Source organism: Zingiber officinale, chromosome 5A (assembly GCF_018446385.1).
Source record: "Zingiber officinale cultivar Zhangliang chromosome 5A, Zo_v1.1, whole genome shotgun sequence".
NCBI lineage: Eukaryota > Viridiplantae > Streptophyta > Magnoliopsida > Zingiberales > Zingiberaceae > Zingiber > Zingiber officinale.
In genome coordinates, this window is record NC_055994.1 from 77,801,791 (window position 1) to 77,820,558 (window position 18,768).

The 18,768-nt window shown below is 36.5% G+C and overlaps 1 pseudogene; it reads right to left on the reverse strand.

Annotated features, from left to right (window-relative positions):
- The window catches only part of LOC121980660, a 62,386-nt pseudogene that overhangs the window by 17,056 nt on the left and 26,562 nt on the right, over positions 1-18,768 (reverse strand).

The following is an 18,768-nucleotide window of genomic DNA, read 5'->3' on the forward strand; positions in this document are numbered from 1 at the left end:
GCGGAGAAGCCTTTTTACACACTTAATGAACTCGCAAGTTGCTAGGAATTGAAAGCTTGAATCAATGAATGAATTCCTAGGTTCAGGGGTCCTTTTATAGCCCCTGGAAAGTCTATCCCGAAGCTCCAAGGCGCCTCCAACAATGGTCCAAGGCGCCTCCAAGCAAGTGTTCGGATAGAACTCTATCCGAAGCCAAACGGTCGATTTGACCAGGCTGAAGGCGCCTTAAACAAGCCTTGAAGGCGCCTTCAAGCATGATGAAGGCGCCTTGAGCTGCCTTTTCAGCTCCTTTGCTTCGTCTTCCGACGTCTTCCGTAGTTCCGGTCTTTTGGGTGATTCCGGTCAACCGAAATAGGGCTCACCCGAACCCAATTTCCGGCCTTCCTCGAGCAGGCTTCCGTCCGGCTTCTCGTCCCTCGAACGCCGCGCACGTTCTTCTCGCTCCACCGGAGTACTCTTCCGCAGCTCTCTAGTCCTTCGGACGCACCGAGCCCGTCGGCTCCCTTCTCGTGTCGTCCTTCTCGCTAGCTGCGTCTTCCGCTCGACTTCCTGTGCTCCTAAGCTCCTGCACACTCAGATACAGGGATCAAACAAAAAGCAGGACCTAACCAACTTGGTTGATCACATCAAAATACTTACGGGGTCCAACAATGTCGTGCAGCCGAAACAAAACTACAACGCCGCACAACAAACGGAAAGAGTTTGGTATGAGTTGAGGAAGGGGAACATGAAAATAATTACAAACTTCGATGATGAAGGGGTGGATCGGGAATCGAAGACCGACCACAAATTGGTCTCGGAAAAGACAGATAGTGTCGGTCGGCAGGTTATTTGGCCGATCGAACGGGGAGGCTAAGATTATATCATGATCAAAGGGGATATTAAAGACATTCCTAAGGTTCTCAGCGTCGCCTGCATCAAATCTGGTCTCCATGGTACTGTACCAGAGACCAGGAGCGGGGTCAGACGGCCGAGAAGAACTAATCATCGCCGGAAAACAAGAAAACAGGACTTTGACAGAAATAGAGATGGACAGAAAGCACGACGAGCACGGAAAAGAGGCGAGAATCCAAAAGAACTGCAAAAAGATCGAAGAAAGCTTATAGAAAGAGCAGAAAAGGTTGCTGCAGAAGAAGACGGAAGTCGCCGAAGCACTGATCACACAGAAATCGCCGGACACAAGCAGAACGCGAAGGTGAGGGGGAAGGGGGCTCTGCTAGGTTATAAGCTTTCGGTTCGACCAAGCAGATCCGTCGGACCTAGGGTGTAGAACCCCAAGCGCAAATCCGGCTGTGGAATTCAAATCTTCCGACGTCGCGTCAGAGCCTGTCGCTTCGGGCAGGCAGCGACTGCGGCAACGACACACGGCAGTCTCTCACTGGCTCACATTTAATGAGTGCGTGCTCGGCCTTAACGGGGGTGATCTGCATGAATTTCGAAGAGATTCTGGTGATGTCAGCATTGATCGCACACGTCCGAGGACGCTGAAGGAGAAAGCCCAAGTGCAAATACTCGGAGCGCCGATTGGCTACACGGATCGATCTCCGGGTCGGCTGACGCTCTTTGGCAAACCGATCGAAGTCCTACCAATATGATGGTCGATCGATCAACCGATCTCCATGCTTCTTTTTGTCCAGTCAGTCGAACTTGCAACCTCCTTCGACTAGACTTGAGGGGGAGGCATGTGATCCGGTAATAAGGGTCCACCCCTCAGAGGACCATTGCCACGGTGGAAGTCAAAGTCTAGGCGGTCAACACCCTTGTATCGTTGGCCGGTCAGGCACCCACTCACCCAATCGAGGTGAAGGACAGCCGAGCCGATATCAACCCGATGTCACCACAGCTCGGTCGCATATCGAGCTTCCGACGCTCAGAAAACCGTGTGCCGACAAGGCATACGCCGAGCGGCCAGCTCGCTTGGACTTACATCGAACCTTGGAACCGGCGAAGCGAGATTGCCGCCGAGCATCCACTCAGATATAGCTCGGCACAACAACGGAGCTATAACAGTGGAATGTTAGCCGAGCGACCACTCCACTCGGCCTGAAGGCCAAACCACCAGGACGGTTGAGGGTTGGCTGAACAGCTAGCCCGTTCAGCCCACCAACAGACAAAAAGAGGATCAGCCGATATCTTTGTGGGAACTCGTGCCACCGACAAACGGCATGGCCAGGCAGAGGATCGTACGACGGAAGCTTTCACTATCATGTCAAAGATATGCTCGGGTCATTAAGGTATGGTGTCAGAGACGCTTTCCTGACATGTCTTTTCAGGGAAACCTTTGAGAAGCGTACACACCTCGAGAAGTGTGCACACGTGCCCCCGGAGCCCTATATAAAAGGCCCCAAGCTTCAACGGAGGTATGCATAATTTCTGCTGTAGCTACACTATTACTCTACTTCTCCGCTTCCTTACTTACACATCGTCGGAGACTGACTTGAGCGTCGGAGGGTCATCGCCGGGAACCCCTCCCTGGCTCGGCACTGACGCTGCTGTAATTACAGGATCCTCCAACTCGGAGTCCACCAACGATCAACAGGAGCGACACGTCCCCAGCATCCATTGCCTCGACTCTCGGACATGATCAAATTGGATATCATTTTAAATAATTCATATAAATAAAGAATTTGATAATAACACAATACATATTAAGAATATGGGCAATAAATAAATATTAACATTAATAATATGACAAAAGATATTACTATTTCCAATATTAATCAAGTAGATAATTTAATTTTGTTTTTATATCAATAGAAACTATATATCATTTCAAATAATAATTAAGTAAATACTTGTATATCAAAAACAATCAAATATGAATTGGTAAATAATTGTATGATTGATGATATTAATATTTTTATAATAATCAAATAAACATCAACTACTTTTTATTTATACTTCTATAATATTGTGAAATTATTAATTAGCCGAAATCAATTATTTATACTTCAATAATATTGTAAAATTATTAATTAGCCGAAATCAAATATTTATAATCTAAATATTAGTATTTTTCTATATTAATCAAATTTTCTTTCATATAGCATATCAAATTTGCTTGATAGTGATAACTTATTACATATTACTCAATAACCAATATGGTACCAGCACTTTGAACCTCATCCTACTGTTACTATCAGGATCAAGTAAATACTATCAATAACAATAAAATATGAATTGGTAAATAATTATACGATTGATGATGTTATCATTTTTTATTAATCAAGTAAATATTAACTACTTTTTATTTATAATACTCAACTTGATGGTGATATCATTGCTATATTAATCAAGTAAACATTAACGGCATTTTTTTATTTATGATTACTTCAATATTAATATTATTTAAACTAAACCAAATAGTTTAACATAAATATTACTAATTTTAGTATTTCACTATTGCAACTTTTCTTATCTGATACATATCAAATTTAAGAGCTATTAGCAATGATAATAGTAATAAAGTATGGCATGTTATTTAATAGTGATAATTTATCATATATAGCTTAGTAGCCAAAATGGTATCAATTTATCGTATATAGCTTAGTAGCTAGCCAAAATGGTATCGGAACTTACCCTGCTGTTTACCGCCAATTATATACTTACTACTGATAAAATATTATAAGTTTCCTTTCCAGTCTGCCCACATTCTAATCAATCAATATAATAACATTGTTATTGCCAGATATATTAAAAATAACACAATAATAATTACTAGTTCATTACAATATCAAAGCTCCGCTTCTCAAGAGATGCAATTTACGACCAGACCTCATCCATTATCAATTAATATTTAATTGAACAATAATTGTATAATAGTTTACCAATTAATCTTTAGTTAATATTATTTATAATAAAGAAGGATATTATAATTTAAAATTTTAACCAAGCACAAAAACTATTAATAGTTAATGATATATATATATATATATATATAATGTAACCCTCGCTAAATTTGTCCAATTTTAGGTAAATTACATAATTTCCAATTGCATCTTTGGCTCAAGTTGGAATCCGATCAAAATTGCCCAAGTTTGATGGCCATGGTGTGTACTATGAACAAACAATCTATGGAAATTATATATATATATATACACACACTTGTGACTCTGGCTGAATTTGTTTAGGTGGAATTTCCACCTTTAGGCAAACCTCAGATACATGGCCCCAATACATCGATCAAATTTGGATGAGAGCTCGACAACTATGGTGTGTACTAAAAACCAAGCAATCTCAAAGGAAAACCAAATAAAAATTCCACATATGAAGATAAGAGTAAAACATGCTCAAACTATCTCTGGGCTGTAAACTTATTCGTAGTTTGTCCAGATACTTGTACAAATAACCAAGCAGTGTCAAAGGAAAAACAATCAAATCTACGGAGATGAATAAAAAATCGTGTTCAAAGATGAACACTCAAACATCTAGTAGATCATTCTTTCTTAAGTAGCTCAAGTTATAACTTTAAATCGCTCTTTCTCAAGTTTCTTAGTTGATAGAAAACCTTTATAAAAACACACATTCACAAAATCCTGTCAGATATATCCTTTGGGATAATGCAGTAATTCTCAACATTTGACACGTTCTTTATAAATATTGTAATGGTATATGGCCAACAAGACAAATGAGCGTCTTCAAAACTATGTCCAGGATGCACTTTGACAAAAAGAGAAAAATTTGACCCTTTTTTCAAAAATCAATGAATGGTTGCTACCAATCAATAAAGAATTCAAAAAAATAGAAAAGTTTTTTAAATAATAACAAACAGAAAACTATATAATGTTATTGATAATTAGGCACAATTTCAGTATACTGAGTTCATCCCTTATCAGGACATATCATTAAACCTCAATGTCATGTTATTAAACCTCAATGTCAACGAGCTTGTCCATTCTTTAATTCACCTGCCACAATCAGCTTGACCTATTATTGCACTGAGTGACTGAGTCCATTCTTCTCATCTATATGTTTAAAATCACCTCCTACAAGTCAGGATCAAACTGATGTCTGAAATAGTGTTCAAGGGTACTGATGAACTAATGATAATTCTACTGCAATTGATAAATTGATCATTGTATCACGTTAAAATACTATCATTCAGCCACTATCCATTAACAAGATTTAGAATCATGTTCTGATAAAGAAAAAAGAACTCGTTCATATTCAGAAATTAATAAAAAAAGTATGCATCACACCAGCATTTAGCCTAATTTCAGTCATTAGAACATCAATTAATTGGCAAAAGAGAAACACATCAATATTCAATCAAACTTATAAATCTATTCTGGAATTCATCAAAGAATATTGGCCTAATGATATCCAAAGAGTATTGGTAAAAGATGTGCTTATATGTTTGCCAAAAGAGAAAAAAGAAAATCAAGCAATTCAATAAAGGAAAAAAAAAACAGAAAGTTTGCTATTTAAAGTTGATCTATCATACCATCCAGATCCAAAACAAGTGTTGTCGATGGGCAGCTCCGTGTTTGTTTAGGAAGGAGAAAAGGCCGAAATCTAGGAACCACAGCTGACAATGCAGGTAAATCTCTAATGAAAAAATATGGATGAAAATCACCAAATTCATCATTTTCATCGGGCTCAATGGAACCATCAGTTGACATTGTATCTTAGCTTTGCTCATCCACACATTCTAGCTTAGAATTCTGTACGGTAAGATATATAGCTGAAACTTCACAAGAAATATTTCCCAACTCACTATATTCATCATTGCATGACAACTTTGTATGTTTTGATCCTCTATTGTAGAAATCGCTATCAGAGTTCTGAATATCTGAAGCTTCGTGAACCATCAAATTACCATAGTTTTCCATATGTTCATTATCAGTTTGCAATGTAACAGAATCAAAAGAACCATACTTTGAATCTTTGACATCAAATCCATGATGATCTTCATCATTGATCTTTGAGTACTCTACAAAATCAGATGGAAAAAAAAATAAAAAAGAATAAGTAACAAAAGTTTGTATGTACCCACATAACCATATTTTGGTGTTCATGAAATTCACCAAAATCAAACTATCATAGAGTTAAAGAAAGTTTGCTTAGGCAAAAGGCAAGGAGAAGAATAATTAGCTCACAACAAGACAGAAAAGAGGACTACCTTGACAGACGTATAGGGAACAAACATGTAAAACAGGCATGAAATCTCTCTGTTGCTGTCAGCATTAAGTGCAGTAGCAATCATACAAGAATATCTGAAAAACTCATAATTACTTAAGAGGTATTGTTCTAGACATTAAAATACAATTGCCAAAATCAACTACAATAAGATTCTTAAGAGAATAGTTGCCTTAATTTTTGGTGCTTGTGAGGCCTTAAACCATAGCTGTATAAAACAACAGTAACAAAGGATTTCACAAATATATTATTTTAAGTTTGTCATAATAAATTAGTAAAATTAGAAATTACCACACAGATTGTTGATTGAGTAATTTCATTTTCTGATTGATAGAGGGGCAATCTCAAATACAAGAAGCATCACTTAGTGATGTAGTGATGCTATATTCCCAAGTTAATAGATCTAGTTAGTGCATACGCTGATGATGTTATAGTGTACTAGTATTCATTAGTTCATAGGTTAATAGACCACCTGTTTCTTCTCAAGTTGGAGGTAGTTTTTAGAGATGCAATGTCTAACAGTGAGATATTCACCATCATCAAGCCGTGTTAGTGCCAATTATTTGCGGTCAGCTATATGAGTTTTATACTTCCAATGAACCCTATGCAAATGTATGTTAATAGTAATGTTCAACCTGTTAAATCACATTTAACTAGGGCTTTCTTTGTTCTCCCTGTATCCCACAAGCCTTCAATTTTTCTCTATTCTCCTTCTATCAGACATCCCTTTAAACCTAATCAATTCAACTTTCCTAATTACAACATTAATCCATAATTTCTGAACATCTTCTTACCATCTTCAATATAATTTTGCTCAATGAATCCTATATTTACACCTAAATAACTCTCAAGCAGCAATATTTATGATTTTTATTCCTTTTATCTCATGCTCATCTTAGCCTGTTTAATTCTGCAAAGGTAAAATTGGTCCACACTCCCAGCCAACTTTTTTTTTTATCAAAATTCCATTTTTGCTATCGACAATTTTGTTATGGGCGAAGGGCCCAAGTATAAATATATAAAGGAAAAGAACCTAATTGAAATATTAATATTAAAATGAATATATAATGGTAGAGGTAGAGGGGGGTTCCCCATAATCTCAAAATGATATCCAAGTCGCTTGTTTCTTCAAAACCATACCAGCCCATTCTGATGTTGAGATCACTCTGTTATCCGTGTGGCATTGTTTGCATTCGTCATTGTGTATTCTAATCATGTCTGCTTCTAGCTTCTTTACATAACAATGCCAAAGCCATGACACAAACACTCCTCAACTGATCGTTGATTGATAACCATCATTTTGTTACATTTTTGGAGCTCCTATACCCATACTTTTTTATCTCCTCATGTGCTAATTTCACATTTATATCATGTTTCACGAGTTATATCCATTTTTAGCGTTTGATGCGATTTATCATTTATTTGAGGTATTTGATGCTAATATTTAAATATGGTCATATAAGTGATCAAAGGATCAAGGGCTCAAGTTAGATCGAACCAAATTTTAGCTTAATTTTGGGTTTAAATGAGAAGATCAAGTTCTGGAGTAATCTATACCGTCCATCCAAGATCAAGAGAGATTTGAGTCATTCGTTAAATATCTGGTCCATCCAAGTCAAGGGAATGTAGACCCTAACCATAGATCAAGATCTGAAGACTTGAATCAAATTTAGAGCAACTTCCACCGTTGGATTAGATCCGAAGCAATCTTAGACGTTGATTCAGATTTTAAAAGAGAAGTTATAGTACCTTTGGGGGATCGCAATTTTGACAAAAGCAAGGAACGAGCGCAAGGCAAGGAACGAGCGCAAGGCAAGGAACGAGCGCAAGGCAATGGAGATCAACAATCTTTCGTTCGTCGTTGACCACCTGAGCTCCGTCCACTATTAATGGTTAAGGGATTTCCTTCCCTAATCACTTCTTCCAGCTCCGGTGATCCCACATCGTTCATCCATCCCGAAACGTCATCATCCGAGGTTCTACTTCCATCGTCAGCAAATACCGAAGAGTCAAGGGTTTCTCCTTCTCGATCGACCATTCACCTCCCTCGTCATCCACTTTCCTCATCCAAATCCGACCACAACTCCGCCATCTCGACTCCGATCAGCCACATCCGAGATTCAATCCGCATTCTTCTTCTTCATCTGATCCAATCCAATCTGAGCTAGGGGTTCTTAAGTCGAGTTGTAAGCACCTTTAGATCCCTAGGATTGATTTGAAGTTGTTCATTCCTTTGAATTCCTTGTAGTTTGATTTGGTTTATTTCCTCGGTTTTCATGCTTACTGTTCATCCGTATTTTGAATTGTTTAGTTAATGCAATGTTGGTTGTGGTAATTAGAATCCTTATTTGTTTCATGCAATGCAGAAGTTAGCCTTAGGTTAAATTGTTCTTTGCATACCATGAATTCTATTGCAAGCGTTGAAAAGGTTGAGCATATCTCACTTTATGTTCTTGCTTATTTTCTTACATTCTAGGATTAGATTAGGTTAGGTTTATCTACATTGTCAATAGCTCCAGAATCCCAAATCCAACCGCAGAACCAATAATAACTCAATCTTAACATTAGAATTCATTGTCTGCATTCCTTGTGAGAGACGATCCAGGTTATTCCTATACTATATTAGTATAGAGAGGGATTTCAGTACTTTCTTGTTTGATACCTAATTTAACGACAAAATTGGATTTATTAAATTAGCATCATTGCAAGGGAATGTCAGTGGTGTTTAATAATTTTAAGATTGTTTCAATTTTCGCATAAAATTTGAAAAAATAAAATAAAATTGTATCAATTGTCTTCATGTTCATATATCCATGTATTTAATTTTATATATTTCTTGTATCTTTTAATCTTGCTTGTTTAAATGTTTCAGTATAAAAACAAGAAATTTCTTCGATCATGGATCCATTGGATGAAATAACTTTCCATCTCAGACAATACGCTGCAAATCAATTCCAACAACAACAGACTATGCAACCTTAGTGTTACTAGACTGAATCTTAGTGTTATAAGCACATAGCTCAATACTACCAACTTGAACATCAATACTACCACCCTCAAACTCAGCATTATCAACCTGAACGTCAATATTACCCCCTATGGAACAACAAAATAGGTATGAATCATTTCCAAATACCTATAATTCTAATTGGGTGGATAATTCACATTTCAAGTATAAGGGTGTACAAAGTCAATTCACTGAAGTCTATCTAGCATATCAGAACCCACAAAGATTTCAAGATGATCCTATACCTACATGGTCACATCCAATTCAATAGATTAATCCAACTCCATGGGGAACATCTCAAGAATTCAGTGAAGAAGTTTATGCCCTCAGTCAACTAGATTGGCAAGATCTAAAGAGTTTATGCAGCAAATGATGGGACAAGCAAAGCAACAAGCAACTATGTTGCTCAGGCAGAACAAGACGCAGACAAATCAAAAATTACAAATACAATTAGATCAAATTGCACCATCCATTAGCCAACTACAAGCACAAAGCTCTAGTGAACAGATGGATTGCAGAGCTTGTGACAAGTCTAACCCCGAGTCCATTGCTCTACAAGATTTCTCTAGTTTTTTATGCTATGATATTGTAGTTGTAGATAATATAATTCTAACAATATTATTGTTACAAATTCTGGATGTAAAATTTTGGCTGACACTGTTGATGTTACAAGAGTTGAAGTTGTTGATGATAAAAGTGTATGGACTTGCACAGTGGAAGCAATGCCCCAAAAATCACCTCTTTTAGTTGCATCATCACCTGACCAGATGTTGATAAAAGTGTGGGGACTTGTATTGTGGAGATAAGGACCTAAGAATCACTCCTTTAGTTATACCAACACCTGAGCCAGAACCACAAGAGAAAGTCACATCAACTGTTCTAGAACATTCAAATACCTTACAATATTATAAGTTTAGTATTTCTTCTAATTCTTTGAAAAATTCTATAAAGAGAACATCTAGATACCTTACAATACTATAAGTTTAATATTTCTTCTAATTCTTTGAAAAATTCTATGAAGAGAACATCCAGATAGCTTATAATACTATAAGTTTAATATTTCTTCTAATTCTTTGAAAAATTCTATGAAGGTATCTATAATTGATTTTATTGAATGTGATTCTTTTTTCGATATATACTATGTAGAGATTAATTCTATTTCATCTGTTTCTTATCCCACATGCATGCGAGAGGTATTTTTTTTCTTGGCCCTGCAAGTCTAGCAAAAATCAAGTTTTCGGAGTGGATACTTTGACTAAACCACCTCTGACCTCCAAGAAATATTTTTCAAGAGCACATTGTACGAGGAGAGGTGTTCAAATCAACTCCTAGCAGACCACTTTTACAATGGATTTTGCAGTTTAACTAACTCCAACCACCAGGAAGGACTATTCCACTACCAACATGGCTTCTACTTCTAAATCTCCTATAGCCGCCAAGAATAAAGGGAAATCTGTTCCTTTATTTTTCATGCTTTTCTTTACTTTCACACTTTGCTTTCATATATTTGTTTCATACTTTGCATTTTGTTAGGTCTATTTTCCATTTGATTTTGAAAAAACATCTCCTTATGTGTCTTCTAGTAATACTTGAGAATCATAAAAGGTTTTTAAATTTGACTGTGGACATGATTGAATACTTTACTTACAAGCTATTGGTTAGTGTGGTAATGGGTTCTAGCTTAATTAATTGACTTTGATTGCCAAAATTACCTAGTAAGGACTACTACATGCTTATTCTTTTTTCGCTTTTTGTGTGATATGCACTCATAACAATTGACTCTAGAACTTGCTTTGATCTTTTTGAAACCATAATAACATTTGCATGCGTGAATATGATGAAGGATAATACTTTCTTCCCCATTCTTTGATTTCTTTTCCTTCCAAATTCAGGTTGAATAACTCACTCAACAATTTTATCTTCCACCACCTTTGCTTTGTCATTCTTTATTAAGAGTTTTGGATGGATGACTTGATGAGTTTAAACGGACAAAAGTCTAAGCGTGGGGGAAAATTAGCATAAGCTCAGATATTAAAGATGTCGGATGGTTTCATAAGTATTGAATTGTGATTTTTGAGGGTGATGTGAGAGTCTCAAACATGGACTTTGATTATTGTCACTTTATACAATGTGCAGTAATTGAGGTTGAAATTTGAAGTTCTGTTTTAAGTTTCTACTTTTGGCTCAGTTTGGAGGATAATCTGAAGGTGGAAAGTTTTGGTTTTGATTGTTTGTGCGGTTAATTAGTTGAAAAAAAATGGGAATTCCAAAACTGCAATTGTGAAGAGTTGAATTGATGGTACCAAGCTGTTTTGGTTGTAAGTTCTAGTTCTCAACTCTTTGAGATTGGGTTGTTAATTATTTGAGGTATATGAAATAGCCACCCAAAGGAACTAGTGAGCCTCCAAGTGTTGCTGAAACAACATTAACAGGAAGCTGAAACAAGGAAGCTGAAAAAAAAATTCTGTCAAACTCTTAGAATTGGCCAGGACATATCAACAGGTGAATTGGCTGAAATCTTGTGCGGTAACCAATTCAAGAAGTGTTCCCGCTCTTGAGGTAATTTGATGTTCCATTGTCCATGAAATCTATTCTCAGTTCACTCAAAAGCCTTGGAGTGCTCAGGAATTTAGAATTCAGAAACTCTGAAATTCTTAAATCATAAAACCGGAAATGCAGATTGTGCCAATTGTGTGCCAAGATTTTTGGTTGCAACCTCTGATCAGTAAAAGTCCAAGTCCAAGTGGAGTACTTGATTCTCCATTACCATTGAGTGTTCTAAAACTCCTCAAGTTTTCTATGATTTTAAGTTCTGATTGGTAACTGAACTTTCACTTCTGCAGTGCCTGTTTATCAATTTTCAGAGTTGATTCTTGCTGTTTTCTGACGTATTTCTTGGTTGACTGGCATTTAGATGCGCAAAGGAACAAAGAAAAAAATCTGTATACAAGTTGGAAAGTCTATCAAAGGTAGATGGAATGATGCAAGATCTTGTAGCTGGAAAAGGTTTCAAAGAAACAGGAGAGCTGAAGAAGTTGCTAAATTTGAATCCTTAACTTCTGAATTGATGTTGCTGTATTTCCAGAAGTGGTTTTCTGAAACTCAGTCCAGAAACTGAAATTGGCTGCTGTAATTCTGCATTTGTTGGGAGCCACATCATTTTCAGTTGGTGCGGAGGTGCCATGAACCTGAGAGAATTTGAGCTGTTGTGTTGGAATATCTCAAAGTTGCTGATTTCAGATGTTGCTGGAAATAATTGGCCACAGCAAGGTGTAATTCAAGGGTTGCTGATTGGTATAGTTATTAAACCTTGTTCTGGTTCTTTACATAGGCAATATGAATGCAATCCTTAAAGATGTTCAGATAACAAGTGCCAACTGCTGGGAAGGAAAGCTAAAAACTTCAGTTAGCAACAACATGGAATTCAATAGCATCTTTCCAAAGTGCTGTAAATTTCAGAATCTTTCCAAATCTGTATAACAAGTTTGTTGTTGTTTCATAGATTCAGCCCACAGAATGTTTAAAAAAATGAAAAAGAATGAAGAGAAGCTGTAATTTCAGAAACTGGATTTGTTGAGGAGCTGGTTGATGAGAAATAAATAGCTGTTGGTTATTTTAATGAGATTGTTTTAGCAGTTGAGAGAGTTGCATATTTCTAGCTCTAGATGTTACTGCTAGAAATGACCACAGCAGTTGTTTTATTTTAAGGACACTGGAAGCAAAGAGGTTGCCTCATAACTCTTTGAGATTGAGTTGATAACTATCTAAGATACATACGGTGGCCATCTAAAGAAGCTGTTCTGTTGTAAAAAGAAAGGAAAAAAAGAAGTGATACAAGGGATGTAGTATCAAATTGAAAGACTTTTGTGCCAAGCTTTCTTACAAATCTCCTAGTTAGTGACTGAGCCGAGTTGAGTGCCTAACTTGCAATGTCATTTGATTTTTCTTTCTGACCTTCTCCAAATATTTAGAATTCTGATCAGTATGTTCAAAGAAAAAGAATAGAAGCAAGGAAAACCAAGGACTGCAGAATTTAGAGTAGAATGATGAAAAGAGTGGTGTAAATGAATGATATGTGAATGGAGCTTGTTGAGCTGAGTTCTGAATTCTGCTGTTGAACTTGCCAAACAGAAACTTTATAGGACTGATTTCTGATTCTAGTTTTTCAGGTTCCATTTTCAGACTTCAACTCAAAGAATTTGATAGGACTTCAAAGTCTCTGAAATTTTGGTCAAACAAGTCAATGGTTTCTAAAATGTGGATACTAGGAATGAAGTGAATTCCCTTATTCAGAAATTGGAAGAAGCAGCAACTTGATAACCATTGCATAAGGGACAACTGAAATCTGAATATTTTCAGTTATCAGATTTAATTATGAATATCTTCAACTATCAGATTAATTTCTGCAGAGATTAATTCCGTTCCTGCATTACCGAAATTCCCAAGTTGGCTCAATTTATGATGAAGAACAGTGCTACAAAGAATGAGCATCAGGTTGGAACTATAGCGTGCCAAGTTCTTGGTGCATCTGTCCGATCAAGAGAAAAGCTTAAGTGAAACTTTTGTTCCTTTCAATGCTAACCGATTTCTAGAATTGGAAATGCAGGAAGGGCTGCATATGATTGCAATGGCAACGGTTGGATGTTGAGTTACAAACAACAATTTAAATTGAAGCCATATCATTTCATTATTAATTGGGTTCATCTTTGTGGATGACTGAACTTACAATTCTTGTTTGAATCTAGCAGTTGGCTGAACACAAAAACAAGAACAGAAAGCACTAGCTACAATTATGTGCGATGTGAATGAAATGACGTATTGAACCAATTGAGACATACATCAAGCAAAGAAGGCATTGAAGCGGGAATGTCATGTTGATTCTATTATGGAACCTGTAATTTTTAGAGTGGCACCAAGATTGAGTATTCTCTTGCTACTCCATCAATAAAAGATATTCTTCTATATAGGCCATTTGGTTGACTCACCAGGTTTATCAATCTAACGCTCTCAATTTCTATTCATTGATTCTTCTTTTCTTATTTAGTCTTTTGCTTGTTTTCTTATTTTCTTCACATAGTTATAAAATTCTTTTGATTCATAAATGCTATGTATTATGGTGATGGAGAAGTAGAAAATGAGCAAACCTATAGTAGTGAGTTACATTGAGTGAACCTCCACTTTCATACATAATTGTGACAGTTAGAATAAATGAATCTATTATGTGAGATTGCATCTTTCTTAATTTCTCAAATGGACTGAAATCACCGTACTTATTGATTATTGTAGGGATTGTATTTTAAGGATGTTTTAATCTTTAGATGGTCTTACTTCATTATCTTTTATGATCTTCTAAGTATTTCTAGGAAAATTATGTGGGAGATGATTTTTAGTTTGCTTCATAGTTATGTTTACTTGCCCGAGACGTGCAAGAATAAGTGAAGGGAATTAATAATCATCATTTTGTTACATTTTTTAAGCTCCTATATCCATACTTTTTGATCTTCTCATGTGCTAATTTCACATTTATATCATGTTTCATGAGTTATATCCATTTTTAGCCTTTGATGCAATTTATCATTTATTTGAAGTATTTGATACTAATATTTGAATATGGTCATATAGGTGATCAAAGGATCAAGGGCTCAAGTTAGATCAAACAAAATTTAGGCTTAACTCTGGGATTAAATGAGAAGATCAAGCTTTGAGTCATTCGTTAAACATTTGGTCTATACAAGTCAAGGGAGTGTAGATCCTAACCATAGATCAAGATCTGAAGACTTAGATCAAATTTAGAGCAACTTCCACCGTTGAATCAGATCCGGAACAATCTCAACCGTTGATTCAAATCTGGTTTAAAAGAGAAGCTAAAGTACTTTTGGGGGGATCGCGATTTTGACGAAGGCAAGGAACGAGCGCGAAGCAAGGGAGATCAACAATCTTCCTCCACCATACGTCGTTGGCCACCAAAGCTCCGTCCACCGTCGATGGTTAAGGGATTTCCTTCCCTAACCATTCCTTCCAGCTCCAGTGATTCCACATCGTTCATCCATCCCGTAACGCCATCATCCGAGGTTCTTCCATCACCAACCAACGCCAAAGAGTCAAGGGCTTCTCCTTCGATCAACCATTCACCTCCCTCGTCATCCACTTTCCTCATCCAGATCCGGCCACAGCTCAGCCATCTCCACTCAAATCAGCCCCATCCAAGATTCAATCCGCGTTCTTTTTCTTTATCTGATCCAATCCGATCTCAGCTAGGGGTTCATAACTCAGGTTGTAAGCACCTTTAGATCCCTAGGATTGATCTGAAGTTCATTCCTTTGAATTCCTTGAAGTTTGATTTGATTTATTTCCCCGGTTTTCATCCTTATTGTTCATCCGTATTTTGAATTATTTAGTTAATGCAACATTGGTTGTAGTAATTAGAATCCTTATTTGTTTCTTGCAATGCAGAAGTTAGGCTTGGTTAAATTGTTCTATGCATACCATGAATTCTATTGCAAGCATTGAAAAGGTTGAACATATCTCACTTTATGTTCTGGCTTATTTTCTTGCATTTTTAGATTAGATTAAATTAGGTTTATCTACATTGTCAATAGCTTTAGAATCCCAAATGCAACCCCCAAAACCAATAATAACTCAATCCTAAGATTATAATTCATTGTTTACATTCAGAGATGATCTAAGTCATTCCTATGTTATATTAGTGTAGAGAGGGGTTTTGATACTTCATTGTTTGATACCCAATTTAACGACAAAATCACGTTTATCATTGATCATTTGGCACTTCCTTTAGAACACCCACAACCACTTGGTTGTCCCAATCGCATGAAGAAATACAGAGTCATTTGGTTCAACAAATGACAACAGTAATGAAAAGGAAGTAGCATTCTCTGCGCCAACAAAGTCTTTAATTAACAGATTATATAATATGGAAATAATTTTCCATATTCCTGGTATTCCAGCCACAAAAATTCAAGCCATTTTAGATACAGGAGCAACAAAATGTTGTATTTGCAAGGAGGCTCTTCCAAAGGAAGCCTTTGAAGAAATAAATTACAAGATTGTTATCTCATGGATAAATTCTCAACAAGAAACAAGAATGAAAGTCAAGGATGGTATGATGACCATAAGTACCCATAAATTTCGCATTCCTTTTACTTATCAATTACATACGAATTTAAAGGATGGAATTCAAATGCTCTTGGGTTGTAATTTTATTAGAGCAGTAGCAGGGGGACTTCGAATTGAAGGATCAGAAATAACATTTTACAGAAGTATTACAACCATCAATACTACACCGGAAGTCAACATTTCAACACACGCTATACCAGAGCTGGAGATGGATGAAGAAGAATTTATAACCCTGAATGATGAATTAACATCCAAGGTATGTTGAGGTTATACTAATACTAACTTTAAGTTACAATTTGCACCGCTCATACAAAGATTAAAGGATGTTGGATATATTGGAGAAAATCCGATTTTACATTGAGCAAAAAACAAGGTTATATATACTCTGGATATAATCAATTCAAATTTAACTATCCAAGATAAGCCTTTAAAGCATGTTACCCCTGCAATGGAGTCTAGCTTCAAGGTGCATATTGATACTTTATTATCATTAAGGGATATCGGACCAAGCACCCGCAGACATCGGACTATGACTTTCATTGTCCAATCTGGAACTACAATAGACCCAGTTACTGGCCAGGAAAAGAAGGGTAAAGAAAGGTTAGTTTTCAATTATAAGACTCTTAATGATAATACCTACAAAGATCAGTATTCTCTTCCAGCCATTAATCTTATTTTGAAGAAAATAGGCAATAGTCGGATATTTTCTAAGTTTGACTTAAAATCTGGCTTCCATCAAGTAATGATGAACCCTGATTCGATTTCCTGGACAACCTTTTTGGTACCACAAGGCTTATATGAATGGTTAGTAATGTCATTCGGCCTGAAAAATGCTCCAGCCATTTTTCAGCGCAAAATAGACAATTGCTTCAAGGATTGCGAAGAATTTCTAGTAGTCTATATTGATGACATATTAGTATTCTCATCTTCAGAAGAAACTCATGTCCAACACTTAACCAGGATGCTTGATATTTGTGCGAAAGAGGGACTAGTATTATCACCTAATAAAATGAAGATTGCCCAACCAGAAATTGAATTTCTCGGAGCCACTATAGTAAACAGAAAAATTAAGCTCCAACAACATATTGTCAAGAAGATTTTTGATTTTGATGAACAAAAGCTACAAACCCTAAAGGGTCTTAGATCTTGGCTGGGAGTTCTTAACTATGCAAGGCCATACATTAAGAATCTAAGTACTCTGTTGGGACCTCTTTACTCCAAAACATCCCCTAATGGTGATCGAAAATTCAAAACTTCGGATTGGGATATTGTTAAAAAAATCAGAAGAATTGTTCAAGCTCTTCCAGATCTGGAACTTCCCCCTATAGATGCCTATATTATTATTGAGACAGATGACTCCATGGAAGGATGGGGAGGTATTTGTAAGTGGAAAAAATCAAAATTTGATTCAAGAAATACTGAGCGAGTATGCGCTTACGCAAGCGAAAAATTTCCTACAGTCAAAGCAACAATAGATGCAAAGATATATGCATGCATGGAGGCTCTAATTGCAATGAAGATACATTATCGGGATAAAAAGGAGATTATTCTCAGAACTGATTGTCATGCGATTATCAAGTTTTTCAACAAAACAGTACAAAATAAGCCTTCAAGGGTCAGATGGATTTCGTTCATTGATTATATTACAGGAACAAGAGTAGATATTAAATTTGAACATATTGAAGGAAGTAATAATGAATTAGCTGACGCCTTATCTCGCTTAATTCATTATGTAACTGCTGTATCCTATATTCCTGATGACCAAGAAAAAATATTTCAGATGATCGAGGACTCGATTGATGAGACTAAAGATGCTCCTACCCTTATCAAGAACAAGCTGGCGGGCACTATCTGCTCAATTATTCCAACACTCAAGTGGTTAGGACAGCTGTATAAACTTTAGGAACTGAGCCCCGGGGAGTCATTCCTTTAGTAAGCGGTATTGTAAAAACTAGGTGCGACCCTGGTTTTAAATAAAAAAGGAGTGAGGCAGCTGTAAAGAAGAGATATGATAAGATGCGATGGGCCCCCAAATGTGTACCCGATCTTATCTTGTCTCTTCCAATAGCCTCTATAAAAACTCCTTAATGAAACTAAGCAAGGCAGACGGAAAAACCTGAAGTCTTACTTAGTTCTTTAGCCACCCTTGAGTTCACGAGCTACCTCAGCCTATACATAAGTTGATCCTTGCAACACCACCTTGTAAAACCCTGGTATTGTATTATTCCACTGATAAAGAATAAAATCCCTTTGGTGTGTTTATATTTTGGTATCAGAGCGATGGTTGGCTAAAACCTTTAAATAGGTACTCTGGTGAAAGCATCTTGAGGTAATAATCTAAACCATTGTTTCTTGTTTACTCCTAAAGATTCTAGTTATAAGAAATTATAAAACAAATATTTCTTAAGCCTTTGTGTTACTATGGTAGGCTTTAGTAAGGTCGTTAGTAAAAAAAGGAAGGACCTGGAACTTGGTACCATAGGTAACAT